We start from the raw sequence: 17,816 nt of genomic DNA, 5'->3' as shown, positions 1-17,816 counted from the left end.
ACAGACCCTACCTTCAACCCGTGACAATTAACACTAAGTTTAGTTAAAGGGACAGACCCTACCTTCAACCCGTGACAATTAACACTAAGTTTAGTTAAAGGGACAGACCCTACCTTCAACCCGTGACAATTAACACTAAGTTTAGTTAAAGGGACAGACCCTACCTTCAACCCGTGACAATTAACACTAAGTTTAGTTAAAGGGACAGACCCTACCTTCAACCCGTGACAATTAACACTAAGTTTAGTTAAAGAGACAGACCCTACCTTCAACCCGTGACAATTAACACTAAGTTTAGTTAAAGGGACAGACCCTACCTTCAACCCGTGACAATTAACACTAAGTTTAGTTAAAGGGACAGACCCTACCTTCAACCCGTGACAATTAACACTAAGTTTAGTTAAAGGGACAGACCCTACCTTCAAACCGTGACAATTAACACTAAGTTTAGTTAAAGGGACAGACCCTACCTTCAACCCGTGACAATTAACACTAAGTTTAGTTAAAGGGACAGACCCTACCTTCAACCCGTGACAATTAACACTAAGTTTAGTTAAAGGGACAGACCCTACCTTCAACCCGTGACAATTAACACTAAGTTTAGTTAAAGGGACAGACCCTACCTTCAACCCGTGACAATTAACACTAAGTTTAGTTAAAGGGACAGACCCTACCTTCAACCCGTGACAATTAACACTAAGTTTAGTTAAAGGGACAGACCCTACCTTCAACCCGTGACAATTAACACTAAGTTTAGTTAAAGGGACAGACCCTACCTTCAACCCGTGACAATTAACACTAAGTTTAGTTAAAGGGACAGACCCTACCTTCAACCCGTGACAATTAACACTAAGTTTAGTTAAAGGGACAGACCCTACTTCAACCCGTGACAATTAACACTAAGTTTAGTTAAAGGGACAGACCCTACCTTCAACCCGTGACAATTAACACTAAGTTTAGTTAAAGAGACAGACCCTACCTTCAACCCGTGACAATTAACACTAAGTTTAGTTAAAGGGACAGACCCTACCTTCAACCCGTGACAATTAACACTAAGTTTAGTTAAAGGGACAGACCCTACCTTCAACCCGTGACAATTAACACTAAGTTTAGTTAAAGAGACAGACCCTACCTTCAACCCGTGACAATTAACACTAAGTTTAGTTAAAGGGACAGACCCTACCTTCAACCCGTGACAATTAACACTAAGTTTAGTTAAAGGGACAGACCCTACCTTCAACCCGTGACAATTAACACTAAGTTTAGTTAAAGGGACAGACCCTACCTTCAACCCGTGACAATTAACACTAAGTTTAGTTAAAGAGACAGACCCTACCTTCAACCCGTGACAATTAACACTAAGTTTAGTTAAAGGGACAGACCCTACCTTCAACCCGTGACAATTAACACTAAGTTTAGTTAAAGGGACAGACCCTACCTTCAACCGTGACAATTAACACTAAGTTTAGTTAAAGAGACAGACCCTACCTTCAACCCGTGACAATTAACACTAAGTTTAGTTAAAGGGACAGACCCTACCTTCAACGCGTGACAATTAACACTAAGTTTAGTTAAAGGGACAGACCCTACCTTCAACCCGTGACAATTAACACTAAGTTTAGTTAAAGGGACAGACCCTACCTTCAACCCGTGACAATTAACACTAAGTTTAGTTAAAGGGACAGACCCTACCTTCAACCCGTGACAATTAACACTAAGTTTAGTTAAAGGGACAGACCCTACCTTCAACCCGTGACAATTAACACTAAGTTTAGTTAAAGGGACAGACCCTACCTTCAACCCGTGACAATTAACACTAAGTTTAGTTAAAGGGACAGACCCTACCTTCAACGCGTGACAATTAACACTAAGTTTAGTTAAAGGGACAGACCCTACCTTCAACGCGTGACAATTAACACTAAGTTTAGTTAAAGGGACAGACCCTAGCTTCAACCCGTGACAATTAACACTAAGTTTAGTTAAAGAGACAGACCCTACCTTCAACCCGTGACAATTAACACTAAGTTTAGTTAAAGGGACAGACCCTACCTTCAACCCGTGACAATTAACACTAAGTTTAGTTAAAGAGACAGACCCTACCTTCAACCCGTGACAATTAACACTAAGTTTAGTTAAAGGGACAGACCCTACCTTCAAACCGTGACAATTAACACTAAGTTTAGTTAAAGGGACAGACCCTACCTTCAACCCGTGACAATTAACACTAAGTTTAGTTAAAGGGACAGACCCTACCTTCAACCCGTGACAATTAACACTAAGTTTAGTTAAAGGGACAGACCCTACCTTCAACCCGTGACAATTAACACTAAGTTTAGTTAAAGGGACAGACCCTACCTTCAACCCGTGACAATTAACACTAAGTTTAGTTAAAGGGACAGACCCTACCTTCAACCCGTGACAATTAACACTAAGTTTAGTTAAAGAGACAGACCCTACCTTCAACCCGTGACAATTAACACTAAGTTTAGTTAAAGGGACAGACCCTACCTTCAACCCGTGACAATTAACACTAAGTTTAGTTAAAGGGACAGACCCTACCTTCAACCCGTGACAATTAACACTAAGTTTAGTTAAAGAGACAGACCCTACCTTCAACCCGTGACAATTAACACTAAGTTTAGTTAAAGGGACAGACCCTACCTTCAACCCGTGACAATTAACACTAAGTTTAGTTAAAGGGACAGACCCTACCTTCAACCCGTGACAATTAACACTAAGTTTAGTTAAAGGGACAGACCCTACCTTCAACCCGTGACAATTAACACTAAGTTTAGTTAAAGAGACAGACCCTACCTTCAACCCGTGACAATTAACACTAAGTTTAGTTAAAGGGACAGACCCTACCTTCAACCCGTGACAATTAACACTAAGTTTAGTTAAAGGGACAGACCCTACCTTCAACCCGTGACAATTAACACTAAGTTTAGTTAAAGAGACAGACCCTACCTTCAACCCGTGACAATTAACACTAAGTTTAGTTAAAGGGACAGACCCTACCTTCAACGCGTGACAATTAACACTAAGTTTAGTTAAAGGGACAGACCCTACCTTCAACCCGTGACAATTAACACTAAGTTTAGTTAAAGGGACAGACCCTACCTTCAACCCGTGACAATTAACACTAAGTTTAGTTAAAGGGACAGACCCTACCTTCAACCCGTGACAATTAACACTAAGTTTAGTTAAAGGGACAGACCCTACCTTCAACCCGTGACAATTAACACTAAGTTTAGTTAAAGGGACAGACCCTACCTTCAACCCGTGACAATTAACACTAAGTTTAGTTAAAGGGACAGACCCTACCTTCAACGCGTGACAATTAACACTAAGTTTAGTTAAAGGGACAGACCCTACCTTCAACGCGTGACAATTAACACTAAGTTTAGTTAAAGGGACAGACCCTAGCTTCAACCCGTGACAATTAACACTAAGTTTAGTTAAAGAGACAGACCCTACCTTCAACCCGTGACAATTAACACTAAGTTTAGTTAAAGGGACAGACCCTACCTTCAACCCGTGACAATTAACACTAAGTTTAGTTAAAGGGACAGACCCTACCTTCAACCCGTGACAATTAACACTAAGTTTAGTTAAAGAGACAGACCCTACCTTCAACCCGTGACAATTAACACTAAGTTTAGTTAAAGGGACAGACCCTACCTTCAACCCGTGACAATTAACACTAAGTTTAGTTAAAGGGACAGACCCTACCTTCAACCCGTGACAATTAACACTAAGTTTAGTTAAAGGGACAGACCCTACCTTCAACCCGTGACAATTAACACTAAGTTTAGTTAAAGGGACAGACCCTACCTTCAACCCGTGACAATTAACACTAAGTTTAGTTAAAGGGACAGACCCTACCTTCAACCCGTGACAATTAACACTAAGTTTAGTTAAAGAGACAGACCCTACCTTCAACCCGTGACAATTAACACTAAGTTTAGTTAAAGGGACAGACCCTACCTTCAACCCGTGACAATTAACACTAAGTTTAGTTAAAGGGACAGACCCTACCTTCAACCCGTGACAATTAACACTAAGTTTAGTTAAAGGGACAGACCCTACCTTCAACCCGTGACAATTAACACTAAGTTTAGTTAAAGGGACAGACCCTACCTTCAACCCGTGACAATTAACACTAAGTTTAGTTAAAGGGACAGACCCTACCTTCAACCCGTGACAATTAACACTAAGTTTAGTTAAAGGGACAGACCCTACCTTCAACCCGTGACAATTAACACTAAGTTTAGTTAAAGGGACAGACCCTACCTTCAACCCGTGACAATTAACACTAAGTTTAGTTAAAGGGACAGACCCTACCTTCAACCCGTGACAATTAACACTAAGTTTAGTTAAAGGGACAGACCCTACCCCCAACCAGACCCTACTTCAACCCGTGACAATTAACACTAAGTTTAGTTAAAGGGACAGACCCTACCTTCAACCCGTGACAATTAACACTAAGTTTAGTTAAAGGGACAGACCCTACCTTCAACCCGTGACAATTAACACTAAGTTTAGTTAAAGGGACAGACCCTACCTTCAACCCGTGACAATTAACACTAAGTTTAGTTAAAGAGACAGACCCTACCTTCAACCCGTGACAATTAACACTAAGTTTAGTTAAAGGGACAGACCCTACCTTCAACCCGTGACAATTAACACTAAGTTTAGTTAAAGGGACAGACCCTACCTTCAACCCGTGACAATTAACACTAAGTTTAGTTAAAGGGACAGACCCTACCTTCAACCCGTGACAATTAACACTAAGTTTAGTTAAAGGGACAGACCCTACCTTCAACCCGTGACAATTAACACTAAGTTTAGTTAAAGGGACAGACCCTACCTTCAACCCGTGACAATTAACACTAAGTTTAGTTAAAGGGACAGACCCTACCTTCAACCCGTGACAATTAACACTAAGTTTAGTTAAAGAGACAGACCCTACCTTCAACCCGTGACAATTAACACTAAGTTTAGTTAAAGGGACAGACCCTACCTTCAACCCGTGACAATTAACACTAAGTTTAGTTAAAGGGACAGACCCTACCTTCAACCGTGACAATTAACACTAAGTTTAGTTAAAGGGACAGACCCTACCTTCAACCCGTGACAATTAACACTAAGTTTAGTTAAAGGGACAGACCCTACCTTCAACCCGTGACAATTAACACTAAGTTTAGTTAAAGGGACAGACCCTACCTTCAACCCGTGACAATTAACACTAAGTTTAGTTAAAGGGACAGACCCTACCTTCAACCCGTGACAATTAACACTAAGTTTAGTTAAAGGGACAGACCCTACCTTCAACCCGTGACAATTAACACTAAGTTTAGTTAAAGGGACAGACCCTACCTTCAACCCGTGACAATTAACACTAAGTTTAGTTAAAGAGACAGACCCTACCTTCAACCCGTGACAATTAACACTAAGTTTAGTTAAAGGGACAGACCCTACCTTCAACCCGTGACAATTAACACTAAGTTTAGTTAAAGGGACAGACCCTACCTTCAACCCGTGACAATTAACACTAAGTTTAGTTAAAGGGACAGACCCTACCTTCAACCCGTGACAATTAACACTAAGTTTAGTTAAAGGGACAGACCCTACCTTCAACCCGTGACAATTAACACTAAGTTTAGTTAAAGGGACAGACCCTACCTTCAACCCGTGACAATTAACACTAAGTTTAGTTAAAGGGACAGACCCTACCTTCAACCCGTGACAATTAACACTAAGTTTAGTTAAAGGGACAGACCCTACCTTCAACCCGTGACAATTAACACTAAGTTTAGTTAAAGGGACAGACCCTACCTTCAACCCGTGACAATTAACACTAAGTTTAGTTAAAGAGACAGACCCTACCTTCAACCCGTGACAATTAACACTAAGTTTAGTTAAAGGGACAGACCCTACCTTCAACCCGTGACAATTAACACTAAGTTTAGTTAAAGGGACAGACCCTAGCTTCAACCCGTGACAATTAACACTAAGTTTAGTTAAAGGGACAGACCCTACCTTCAACCCGTGACAATTAACACTAAGTTTAGTTAAAGAGACAGACCCTACCTTCAACCCGTGACAATTAACACTAAGTTTAGTTAAAGGGACAGACCCTACCTTCAACGCGTGACAATTAACACTAAGTTTAGTTAAAGGGACAGACCCTACCTTCAACCCGTGACAATTAACACTAAGTTTAGTTAAAGGGACAGACCCTACCTTCAACCCGTGACAATTAACACTAAGTTTAGTTAAAGAGACAGACCCTACCTTCAACCCGTGACAATTAACACTAAATTCAGTTAAAGAGACAGACCCTAGCTTCAACCCGTGACAATTAACACTAAGTTCAGTTAAAGGGACAGACCCTACCTTCAACCCGTGACAATTAACACTAAGTTTAGTTAAAGGGACAGACCCTACCTTCAACCCGTGACAATTAACACTAAGTTTAGTTAAAGGGACAGACCCTACCTTCAACCCGTGACAATTAACACTAAGTTTAGTTAAAGGGACAGACCCTACCTTCAACCCGTGACAATTAACACTAAGTTTAGTTAAAGAGACAGACCCTAGCTTCAACCCGTGACAATTAACACTAAGTTTAGTTAAAGGGACAGACCCTACCTTCAACCCGTGACAATTAACACTAAGTTTAGTTAAAGGGACAGACCCTACCTTCAACCCGTGACAATTAACACTAAGTTTAGTTAAAGAGACAGACCCTACCTTCAACGCGTGACAATTAACACTAAGTTTAGTTAAAGGGACAGACCCTACCTTCAACCCGTGACAATTAACACTAAGTTCAGTTAAAGAGACAGACCCTACCTTCAACGCGTGACAATTAACACTAAGTTCAGTTAAAGAGACAGACCCTACCTTCAACGCGTGACAATTAACACTAAGTTCAGTTAAAGAGACAGACCCTACCTTCAACGCGTGACAATTAACACTAAGTTTAGTTAAAGGGATAGACCCTACCTTCAACCCGTGACAATTAACACTAAGTTTAGTTAAAGGGACAGACCCTACCTTCAACCCGTGACAATTAACACTAAGTTTAGTTAAAGAGACAGACCCTACCTTCAACCCGTGACAATTAACACTAAGTTTAGTTAAAGAGACAGACCCTACCTTCAACCCGTGACAATTAACACTAAGTTTAGTTAAAGAGACAGACCCTACCTTCAACCCGTGACAATTAACACTAAGTTCAGTTAAAGAGACAGACCCTAGCTTCAACGCGTGACAATTAACACTAAGTTCAGTTAAAGAGACAGACCCTAGCTTCAACCCGTGACAATTAACACTAAGTTTAGTTAAAGGGACAGACCCTACCTTCAACCCGTGACAATTAACACTAAGTTTAGTTAAAGGGACAGACCCTACCTTCAACCCGTGACAATTAACACTAAGTTTAGTTAATCTACAAACATGTAACACACTTGGATAAAGTTACAATTGAATGAAACATGAGTCTGTGACTTCGAAATGGGGAAATACCCATTACAAATAGAGTAAAATTCGACTCCATAACTTTTACTTCTCAGACGCACGTGCGTTTTTAGAAATATAAGAAATGCATTTTGTGATATTACATACACCAGGATGACCAAAAACACTTCGAATGTACGGAAATGGATAAGCTAAACCATAAAATCTAAGTAAAGTACGATTTCAGTTATCAAAAACGTCTATAATAGTAAAAAATATGCCTTAGTGTTTAAAAACTAGGATATGTCCCTTTAATCTAATGAATACAACAGGAAGCTAACTGCTAGAAAAATATAGCGGGTTTCTCCTACGATTACGATCTTAGAGAGAAAACCCGCTAAAGTTCCCCATTAGTAGCAAGAGATCTTTTATATGCACCATCTCACAGACAGGATAGCACATACAATGGCCTTTAATATACCAGTCGTTGTGCATTGGCTGGAACGAGAAATAGCCCAATGGGTCCACCGATGGGGATCGATCCTAGACCGACCGCGCATCAAGCGAGCGCTTTACCACTGGGCTACGTCCCACCCTTATGTCATGTAATCGATGGGGAAACCCGCTATATATTTTTAACTAATTTAGACATAAATTACCAAATGTTACCGATTATTAATAAATCAGTGTGCTCTAGTGGTGCCATTAAAGGGACATTCCTGAGTTTGCTGCAGTATTTAAGATGTTATCGACAAACAGAGACTTTTTAAAGGGGCATTCCTGAGATTGCTGCAATTATTAAGATGTTATCGACAAACAGAGACTTTTTAAAGGGACATTCCTGAGTTTGCTGCAGTTATTAAGATGTTATCGACAAACAGAGACTTTTTAAAGGGGCATTCCTGAGTTTGCTGCAATTATTAAGATGTTATCGACAAACAGAGACTTTTTAAAGGGGCATTCCTGAGTTTGCTGCAATTATTATGATGTTATCGACTAACAGAGACTTTTTAAAGGGGCATTCCTGAGTTTGCTGCAATTATTAAGATGTTATCGACTAACAGAGACTTTTTAAAGGGACATTCCTGAGTTTGCTGCAATTATTAAGATGTTATCGACTAACAGAGACTTTTTAAAGGGACATTCCTGAGTTTGCTGCAATTATTAAGATGTTATCGACTAACAGAGACTTTTTAAAGGGGCATTCCTGAGTTTGCTGAAATTATTAAGATGTTATCGACTAACAGAGACTTTTTAACGATTGTAATTACATATCAAGTATATTTTTCTGCATAATATATTAGTGGCTGTATATTAAACATGTTTCTGATCGTTTTAATATTTGTAGTAGGTTAAATTTCATTATATTTCCTAAAATATATTTTTGTCGTACGTGCAAAATTATTTGAAGACAAAATCCAGTTTAGGCTTCTTACAAATATCAAGACCACCAGAAACACATTGAATATACAGACACTGCTATTCTAAAGAGGATAATATATTTAATATGTAAGTTTAATCGTAGAAAAAGTTTATTAGTCGGAAACATCTTACAGTGCAGCAAACTCGGGAATGTCCCTTTAAACAAAACGAATTTTAACTTTAACGTGCATGTATATTTGTGTTTAGTTTGTGTTTTATTTGGTTTGATGTGGGTATTTTTTTGTTTATTTTTTTGTTTATTTTTGTGTGGGATTTTTTAATTATTATTATTAAATTTTGTTTGTAGGGTGGGATTTTGGGGTTTATTATTTGTTTGTTTTTGTTTTGGTTTGATTGATTTTGTTTCTTTGCTTGTTTTTTACTTGCAAAAGGGACACTTACATGCTATTTAATTATCATCAGGTAAGTCGATGGAAGGAACACTCACTCAACACATTGTTATTTACGGTTATATGGCGTCGGACATATGGTTAAGGACCACTGTCGCCACTTCATGGGTTATTCTTTTTGATTAGCAGCAAGGGATCTTTTATATGCACCATCCCACAGACAGGATAGTACATACCACGGTCTTTGATATACCAGTCGTGCTGCACTGGCTGGAACGAGAAATAGCCCATGGCCGACCGCGCATCGAGCGGGCGTTCTACCACTGGGCTACGTCCCCCCCCCCCCCCCCCCCACAGGTAAGTCGAAAACCATAAGGTTAAAAAAAAAAAAAAAAATATTTAACGACGCACTCAACACATTTTATTTACGGTTATATGGCGTCAGACATATGGTTAAGGATCACACAGATATTGAGAAAAGAAACCCGCTGTCGCCATTTCATGGGCTACTCTTTTTCGATTAGCAGCAAGGGACCTTTTATATGCACCATCCCACAGACAGGATAGTACATACCACGGCCTTTGATATACCAGCCGTGCTGCACTGGCTGGAACGAGAAATAGCCCAATGGGTCCACCGACGGGGATCGATCCCAGACCGACCGCGCATCGATCGGGCGCTCTATCACTGGGCTACGTCACGCCCCCCCCCCCCACCCCCCACCCCACCTACCCTCACAGACACACACACACAAAGACACACACACACACACACACACACACACACACACACACACACACACACACCACCCTCATCGAAAACCAAAAGCTTAAAGGTATGTCCGGTCACTTTTTGGAAACTTTATGCAGTTTAGACCTAATCTTGACAGAACTCAATAATCGAATGGTTTACGAAAATCAATCGCCACCTGGGAAATTTAAGTCTCATTTTTAATGTCAACTTTCAATGGTATATTAATATTCTTCAGTTCCAATATCTTCATTTTCATCTGCATACAAAATAGTCCATTGTTACCGAAACAATACAGAACATCAGTGTTCAGAAGGTTAACAGCAGCAGTCTGCCTTGTTAACTTCAAACTGGATTCGCTGGTGTAGTGGTTATGCCATCGGACTTTAGTTTGATAGATACTCGGTTCGCCTCCCAATACCGGCTCCCACGCAGAGCGAGTGTTGACGACTAAATGGGTAGTTTAAGACACTACACTGGATTCTTTATCACTAACTAACTGTCTTGGGCCAATTTTATGAAGCGATATTAGCGCTAAGATCAACTTAAGTCCATGACAACATTATGCGCTTAAGGTAATCTTAGCGCTAAGATCGTCTAAGTCCATGACTACATTATGCTCTTACGGTAATCTTAGCGCTAAGATCAACATAAATCCATGACTATATTATGCTCTTAAGGTAATCTTAGCGCTAAGATCATCTTAAGTCCACGAGTAACATTATGCTCTTACGGTAATCTTAGCGCTAAGATCATCTTAAGTCCATGACTGCATTATGTTCTTAAGGTGATCTTATTGCCAAGATCATCTTAAGTCCATGACTGCATTATGTTCTTAAGGTGATCTTAGCGCCAAGATCATCTTAAGTCCATGACTACATTATGCTCTTAAGGTGATCTTAGCGCCAAGATCATCTTAAGTCCATGACTACATTATGCTCTTACGGTGATCTTAGCGCCAAGATCATCTTAAGTACATGACTACATTATGCTCTTCAGGTATAATCTTAGCGCTAAATCATCTTAAGTCTATAACTACATTATGCTCTTAAGGTAATCTTGGCGCTAAGATCATCTTAAGTCCATGACTACCGTATGCTCTTAAGGTGATCTTAAGGGCCCCTGTTCAATAAAGCGATCTTAGAGCTAAGATCATCTTAAGTGCATAACCTTAGGTGATCTTAGCGCTAAGATCGCTTCATTTTAGTTTCATTTCAACTTCTTTTCGTGCTTATATCCAATTAAGGTTCAAGTACGCTGTTAGTTAGCTGTGGGTTAGTTGTTAGTTTTTAGTGGTTAGTGAGAGAGAAGAGAGTGTAGTGGTCTTACACCTACCCATTGAGTCGTTAAAGGTCGCTCTGGGTGGGAACCGGTACTGGGCTGCGAACCCTGTACCTACCAGCTGGTGACCATGATTACTTTATACTCTTACGGTAATCTTAGCGCTAAGATCGCTTCGTAAATCGGGGCCCAGAGCCCTTGTTCCACAAAGCGATCTTAGCGCCAACATCATCTTAAGTGCATAACCGTATGCACTTTTGCTCGTATTAGCGCTAAGATCACTTTGTAAAACAGAGGGTTCTGGACAGACAGCCCAGATAGCTGAGGTGATGGTGTTCAAGACAGCGTGCTTTAACCTTAACTGGACATAGCACGAAAATAGGTATAAACAAACAATATTTTTTTTTTTTTTTTTTTTCTTCTTCTTTTTTTCAAAACAGAACAAACCTACGTAAACGTTACACAAGAGTTTAACAATGACAGTTTGAAGACAAGCTGTGTTTTAACAGGTCCTGTGCATCGTTCGTGGGTATCGATCGATCCCGCTGCCATGGCGACTGTACGGATTCGCCAGCGCTCCCGTGTTCTCTGAACAGACAATGGTGGATCGCTGAAAATGGCAATGTCACCGTTCCTGTTTTACAATACGGCGCAGATACGGAGCTGTGTCCAAATAAAGATAGCGATGGTTGTTGGCTACCCCAAAACAGAAAGCTAATACTTTTGCAGACATGCAACAGAAGAAACAAAACGCAAATACAAAGCAAGAACAAAAGAAAAGAAAAACAAGGAAGCTTGATACTGTTGAGTTGGAATCAAGTATAGATCGATCGGTTGAGACCTTTCCATTTCTCTCAGTTATATTTGTCAAAGAAGTTCGATCAGCCGATTCGATCACCCGGGCTCCACCCTCACCCCCCAATAAAAAACCCATCCACTCTCCCCCCAATCCGGTATCATAATGAAAATGTCATTTCGACACGGCGATTTGTGTAATACGAAATTAATGATAAATGTCGACGTCACCATCATAATTAATCACGTGACCTCTTCCAGAATGACACATAGTCGAGATGGAAAGAAAGATGGCGGACAGTGTCTTGGAATTTCTGGTACCTATATAAACGACGTGTCTGCAAGTCCAGCCGATTCCAACCATAGGTAAGCATTTGCTGTTATTTAACATTTCTTTCTCTTTTTGGTTTTCCTTCACTGGTAGCGTACTATTGATGACGTCACGTTACTGCAAAAAAAAAAAAAACCTGTCGTCTGCATGTTTGCGTATTTGAGCGCGCGCGATGGTGTGGCAGCTGATAGCGATATGAGCTTAGGTGATAAAACTCCCATCGATTCGCCGATTCGCAGATAAGCCACACATTCGACGTCCGCAGCAGGTGACACAAGCACTCGCTGTCATTAAGTGGTCCTCTCCGAACGTTTGTCGTTCTTTCCGATAGGTGACAAACGCCCCAAACGCCAGGTGTTTCTCTCTCACACACACTCACACACCTGTTAAAAACCTGCGCCCGTCATTATCATAAATTATTCTTTTATTTAAAACGCGTTTTGTGTGTGTGTGTGTGTGTGTGTGTGTTTGTGTGTGTGTGCACGCGCGTTTGTGTCTGTGTGTGTGTGTGTGTGTGTGTATGCGTGTGTATGCGTGTGTATTATATATACACACATCGATAACCCTGCTTCGTAATTTATTTATTTATTTTAATTGTTGTTAAATAAAATATATCTGCAATTAATCTGTTATCGACTGCGGTTATTGATGATCGTAGTTCGTGGCAAGGCGCAGATGAGCGTTGTGCATTCGAGTGTCCATGACGATCGTTGGAAGAAACAGAAAAAGTTTGCATAAATTAAAGTTAGCGCGGCGAATTGCGAGTTCACATCGTATTGATTCGTTACAAGCGGCAGTTTTGGCTCACGTATAATTTCGTATTGTTGCGCGGATCAAGATTCTTAAAGGCATATTGTCACGGATTTAAGGACCTTATTTCTCTAAAAATGGATAATAAATAAAAATTACATTAATGTTGGAAACAAAATCTAGCTATCGCATCACCTTTACTGAACCATGATGGAGTGAAACCCATGTCATCCCTTCTCGGCAATTGTAGTTTTTGAATTATGGACCATTGCCATAATTCAATTATTTTTACAAAATGTCGTTAATAAATGGAGTATGATGGTTATGAAGATGGTTGAATAAAAGTACATTTAGGGACAAATCAAATTATTTTTGTTCAGGTAATACTTTGTTAGACCATTAAATAGGTCAGTGGTCTGTGACAATATATCTTTAATATAACAACGATGAATTGGCACTTGCTACTCAAACTGGTCATATTCATATTCAGAGTTGGGAGGGATAGTGTCCCTAACCCGAATACTCAGCCTTTCGAGAGCAAGGCGAACATTTGGACGGTTATAATACACACTCTACAAGAAAAAACCAGTCAGCACCTACGTATTTAACCGGAACATTGTTCAAAGGGAGTTATGTTTTTCCCCCCCCTGTAAGTGTGTGTATTAGTGACTAATATGTCAAATATTTTTTATCGACGAACTCGAAAATGATCAATGTCAAATATTGGGTTATTTGTTTAATTAGAGTGGGAATCTTTGAAACTCTCATTGCAGGGTCGTAGGCACCCACCTCCCCCATCCTTCTCCCCACCTCGCTCCACCCCCACCCCCACCCACCCCCACCCCCCGCTGAAGCAAATGGTCCGCTTTCAGAACTAAAACATACAGGTTTATACATATGGAGTTTCTGGTGGTGCAAAAAAAAAAAATAGAAAAAGGTCCATTTGGTTCATATTCGACCCCCCCCACCCCCCCCCCCCCCCCCCCCCCCAGGTCCAGATCACGCTACGCCCCTGCATTGTCTACCCGGTGGTTGGCAGAAATTCCGTGTTTTCGTTATACACTTATCTCTGACTGACAAGGCGATCATAATCGTCCAGCTGTCCGTCTAGCTCTCGAACGGCAGAGTACTCTGACTGCAATGTCCCCTGCCCTTTCTTCCGACGATTGTGTATGCCCAGTACTGAAAGAAATGTTTTATTTAACGACGCACTCAACACATTTTATTTACGGTTATATGGCGTCAGACATATGGTTAAGGACCACACAGATTTTGAAAGGAAACCCGCTGTCGCCACTACATGGGCTACCCTTTCTGATTAGCAGCAAGGGATCTTTTATTTGCGCATCCCACAGGCAGGATAGCACAAACCATGGCCTTTGTTGAACCAGTTATGGATCACTGGTCGGTGCAAGTGGTTTACACCTACCTATTGAGCCTTGCGGAGCACTCACTCAGGGTTTGGAGTCTGTATCTGGTTTAAAAATCCCATGCCTCGACTGGGATTCGAACCCAGTACCTACCAGCCTGTAGACCGATGGCCTAACCACTATGCCACCGAGGCCGTTCTGCCCAGTACTGATGAGTTGATATTATCTCATTGAAACCAATCCAAGCTGTATTCAGAGGGAACAATACATCTGGTACATTTAATATTCTTCTGTGGTGTCAAACAAATAACATTAACACCGCCCAGACAGCCATGCTTATGATACAGATGGGAAAATGTTGCGGGTTTCCTCTGAAGAAAATGTAACAGAAGTACCAAATGTTTGACATCCAGTAGCGGATGGTTAAATAATCAATGTGCTCTAGTGGTGTCGTTAAACAAAACAAACTTTAACTGAAGGAAGGAAGGAAATGTTTTATTTAACGACGCACTCAGCACATTTTATTTACGATTATATGGTCTCAGACATATGGTTAAGGACTACACAGATATTGAGAGAGAAAACCCGCTGTCGCCACTTCATGGCCTACTCTTTTCGATTAGCAGCAAGGGATCTTTAATATGCACCATCCCACAGAGAGGATAGGACATACCACGATTTTTTATTGAACCGGTTGTGAAGCACTGGCTGGAATGAACGAAAAATATCCCAATGGGGCTACCGACGGGGATCGATCCTAAACCGACCGCGCATCAAGCGAACGCTTTACCACTGAGCTACGTTAACGGGAACAGACAAAAATGGCTGATACCTAACTTATTTGACCTTGGTTTCTGGCATAAACTCGATATGTTGTTAACGTTAAGCTGACCGTTATAGCAATGAAACGGTAATTTCAATAAATGCATGTAACATACGGTCTGGCAATTAAAACACGGGAAACAAATAATTACGCTTCACCAGATATTGACCCATACTGACTTGCATGGCGCAGTTTGTTCAGCCAAGAAATTGTAAATAGTATAGAATTCGAAATGTCAGATGTTACATTGTGGGGAAAAGTGGAACATGTTCCTTTAAATGAAGACCGACTCATGACGTCTATCGTGTTGTGGTCAAGCCGTCGGCCATAAGGCTGGAAGGTACTGGGTTCGCATCCCGGTACCGGCTACCTACTTAGAGTGATATGAACGACTCAATGGCTAGGAGTAAAGCCACTACACCGACTTCTCTAACCCTTAAAGAAATGTTTTATTTAACGACGCACTCAAGACATTTTATTTACGGTTATTTGGCGTCAGACATGTGGTTACGGATCACCCAGATATTGAGAGAGGAAACCCGCTGTCGCCACTTCATGGGCTACTGTTTTCGATTAGCAGCAAAGGATCTTTTTTATGCACCATCCCACAGACAGGGTAGTACATACCACGGCCTTTGATATACCAGTTGTAGTGCACTGGCTGGAACGAGAGATAGCCCAATGGGCCCACCGACAGGGATCGAGCCCACGTCCACCGTGCATCGAGCGAGCGTCATACCACTGGACTACGTCTCACCCCTGATACTACTGTGATCGATCGCATGAACTACGTTGAACCACCTATCTCAATCACAATTGTCGAGTAAAATTACGTCGGCTAAATTTGTGAATCTGTGTTTGTTGAACATCGATCTCTCGACAAGATGTCGCTAATCGCTCTTCATTATGGTCATTAGGTGGGCAAACACTAGAGTTTGTTTGTAGTTGGATACTGTAGTCATGGACCGGCCTCGGTGGCGTCGTGGCAGGCCATCGGTCTACAGGCTGGTAGGTACTGGGTTCGGATCCCAGTCGAGGCATGGGATTTTTAATCCAGATACCGACTCCAAACCCTGAGTGAGTGCTCCGCAAGGCTCAATGGGTAGGTGTAAACCACTTGCACCGACCAGTGATCCATAACTGGTTCAACAAAGGCCTTGGTTTGTGCTATCCTGCCTGTGGGAAGTGCAAATAAAAGATCCCTTGCTGCCAATCGGAAGAGTAGCCCATGTAATGGCGACAGCGGGTTTCCTCTCAAAATCTGTGTGGTCCTTAACCATATGTCTGACGCCATATAACCGTAAATACAATGTGTTGAGTGCGTCGTTAAATAAAACATTTCTTTCTTTCTTTCTTTCTGTAGTCATGGAAGCCGCTTAGTCGGGCCAATGTTAAAAGAACACTGCCGGCTTCGGCGGCGTCATCGTTATAAGCCATCGGACCTACGGCTGGTAGGTACAGGGTTCGCAGCCCGCTACCGGCTCTCCCACCCCAGAGCAAATTTTAACGACTCAGGTGTGTGGGTGTAAGACAACTACTACACACTCTTCTCTCTCATTAACAACTAACCCACTGTCTGGAAGGTACTGGGTTCGCATCCCGATACCGGCTCCCAGCTTAGAGTGATATGAACGACTCAATGGCTAGGAGTAAGGCCACTACACCGACTTCTCTAACATCTAACCACTAACCCACTGTCCTGGACAGATAGCCCAGACAGGTGAGGTGTATGTGCTCATGACAGCGTGCTTGAATTGGATATAAGCACGAAAATAAGTTGAAATGAAAATGAAATAAAAGAACATTGCCGATCATAAATCAGGTATAAATATGATAATTATCAATTCCGACTGTCACACACACACAAAAACCGACGTGCTTGCGTCACAGGATCGAACCACCTCAGTTGATCCATTCAACTGATTTTGGTTTTTTCTCGTTCCATCCAGTGCACCACAACTGGTCAAAGGCGGTCGTATATGCTTTCCTCTCTGTTGGAAAGTGAATATAAAATACCCCTTGCTATTAATGATATCAACGGATATTGGATGCCAAACATTTGGTAATTCTGACATATACTACTCAAAAGAATTTAAGGGTCAAAAATTTATAACCAAATAAGTTTCAGAGTGTATTAGATTGATGATGTAAACTACACCAAAAAATTAATTTATTGTTCCATATTTACAAAAAACCACAAATAAACGTCACTGTATACAAGAAAGTCACATGACATGCTGTCAAAGTTGAAGGTTGTCAAACATGGATTTTACACATTAGAACATTCGTTTAATAGTGTGTGAATCCACCCCTGGCGCAAATACACTCGACACATCGTTGCCTCATGCTGTTGATCAGACGTCTGAAGAACTCTTGGGGAATGGCCTGCCACTCTGCCATAAGAAGTTGACCCAGATCATGAAGGTTGGCCGGAGGGGCATGGTTATCCCGAACTCTCCTGCCTAATTCGTCCCAAGCG

The 17,816-nt window shown here is 41.3% G+C and overlaps 1 protein-coding gene across 6 annotated transcripts in view; it reads left to right on the top strand.

The window, feature by feature from the left end:
• The first annotated feature begins 12,360 nt into the window (after positions 1-12,360).
• The window catches only part of LOC121376917 (potassium voltage-gated channel protein Shaw-like), a 238,419-nt gene continuing 232,963 nt past the window's right edge, over positions 12,361-17,816 (top strand). For all 6 annotated transcript variants that reach the window (XM_041504720.1, XM_041504719.1, XM_041504716.1 and 3 more), the window contains exon 1: positions 12,361-12,429. The gene's annotated coding sequence lies outside the window, so the exon portion shown is untranslated. The remainder of the gene's footprint in view (positions 12,430-17,816) is intronic.

The sequence above is a fragment of the Gigantopelta aegis genome, chromosome 7 (assembly GCF_016097555.1).
Source record: "Gigantopelta aegis isolate Gae_Host chromosome 7, Gae_host_genome, whole genome shotgun sequence".
NCBI classification, from domain to species: Eukaryota; Metazoa; Mollusca; class Gastropoda; order Neomphalida; family Peltospiridae; genus Gigantopelta; species Gigantopelta aegis.
This window is presented reverse-complemented; position numbering and strand designations above follow the sequence as displayed.